The sequence below is a fragment of the Nannobrachium achirus genome, assembly GCF_963921795.1.
Source record: "Nannobrachium achirus genome assembly, chromosome: 22".
In the NCBI taxonomy this organism is placed as follows: Eukaryota; Metazoa; Chordata; class Actinopteri; order Myctophiformes; family Myctophidae; genus Nannobrachium; species Nannobrachium achirus.
This window is the reverse complement of record NC_137829.1, coordinates 68,910-70,848: the sequence shown is the minus strand read 5'-3', so window position 1 is coordinate 70,848 and position 1,939 is coordinate 68,910.

Sequence of the window (1,939 nt, the reverse complement as noted above, 5' to 3'; positions counted from 1 at the left end):
CGAAAATCACTACACAGTATGTCTACACTCATGTCATCAACATGGATCAGGAAGATTTTGGCAAAACACATTTTTGCCCTATTTGTGGAGATAAGTGACCTACGGTCGCTTATCTCCCGATTAGGGAGTGTTACTGGTATGAGTTAAATATCTATCATAGTACTGTGTTCTGTCTGTCTGTCATTCAATGTTATATGAGATACTTCAAAGGTTATAAGCTTAGTCTTTTCTAGGATCTCTTTTCGTTGACCTTGTACCAGTGAACTGTACGTCATTAAACTGTACCTTTTTCTATGCAAACTGACAATAAAGTATTCAATCAATCATATATATATATATAAATACGGCCCTGGTGATTTGCATATCAAATATAGCCAAGGAACTCTAATGGCCGTTGCTGCATATCAGTGGGTCTTTGACACATGGGTTGCTTTATCATACAAAAGGTGTGAAATCCCCCCCAAAAATAGAAAAAAAACTTCTGTTTTGGGAGACATCATCAAATAACAGGAGACTTCTTCCAAAAACAGGAGTGTTGCCAGGTATGTTTAATATGGGTAAAAAAGGTTTGTTGTAATCTACTTTTTCTACCAACAACCAACCGCGCCACTGAAGAATAATAATACAGTGATATTCAGACGCAGAGCCATTTATTGAATGCTTCAACCAGTGGGAAAATAGCAGATATACAAGCTCACGGTGCCGCGCTGCGAGCATGCTCTTCGAGACGAACGCGTGGATATGAAATTAATTCATTTTTTTCAGATTGTGTTCAAAACCCCCAAAATTACATAAGACTATAGCAGGGGTACTGCAACAGGTCCGCGAAATTATTGCAAAAAAAAAAAAAAGATTTTCAAAAAATGTTTTTTTTTCTCTTTTTATGTTAAAAAATAAATCATGATTCTATCCATTTTGAATAGCTTGAATACATGATTACTATGCAATTGACGGATTGTTGATATTATTGACATTGGTTCTCAGTTAATAAGTAGTATGTTTAGAAATGGTAGTGGCACGGCCCACCCTGCTCGCTGTAACTTGTACATGTTTAAAATAAAAAATATGTTGTAGCCCCGACCCCCCCGCCCTACGAGGTGGTAGGGGGTCCCTGCTTCATCTCCCCATCAGTTTGGGGGTCCCCGGCCTGAAAACGTTGAAGACCCCTGGACTATAGTAAGGCGTCAAAACATAGATTTTAAGTCTTAAATTTCCGATAGTGTTTATCTTTCAGTATGTTGTAGAGCTCGTCGAGACGAACGTGTGGATGTGTGACACATTGCTGTGCGACCCCTGGAACCCTACTTTTTTTCGACAGATGCAATCCTAGATTTTTCAAAGTGCGATAACTCGGAAACCAATAGGTTTTAAGCGCCCGTCTCTTAGTATGTCGTATAGCTCTTCGAAACGAACGCGTGGATATGAAATTAATTATATTTTTTCAGATTGTGTTCAAAACCCCCCAAATGACATAAGACTATAGTAAGGCGTCAAAACATAGATTTTAAGTCTTAAATTTCCGATAGTGTTTATCTTTCGGTATGTTGTAGAGCTCGTCGAGACAAACGTGTGGTTGGTGACACATTGCTGTGCTACCCCTGGAACCCTACTTTTTTTCAACAAATGCAATCCTAGATTTTTCAAAGTGCGATAACTCGGAAACCAATAGGTTTTAATCGCCCGTCTCTTAGTATTTTGTATAGCTCTTCGAAACGAACGCGTGGATATGAAATTAATTCATTTTTTTCAGATTGTCTTCAAAACCCCCAAAATTACATAAGACTATAGTAAGGCGTCAAAACATAGATTTTAAGTCTTAAATTTCCGATAGTGTTTATCTTTCGGTATGTTGTAGAGCTCGTCGAGACAAAGGTGTGGATGTGTGACACATTGCTGTGCGACCCCTGGAACCCTACTTTTTTTCGACAAATGCAATCCT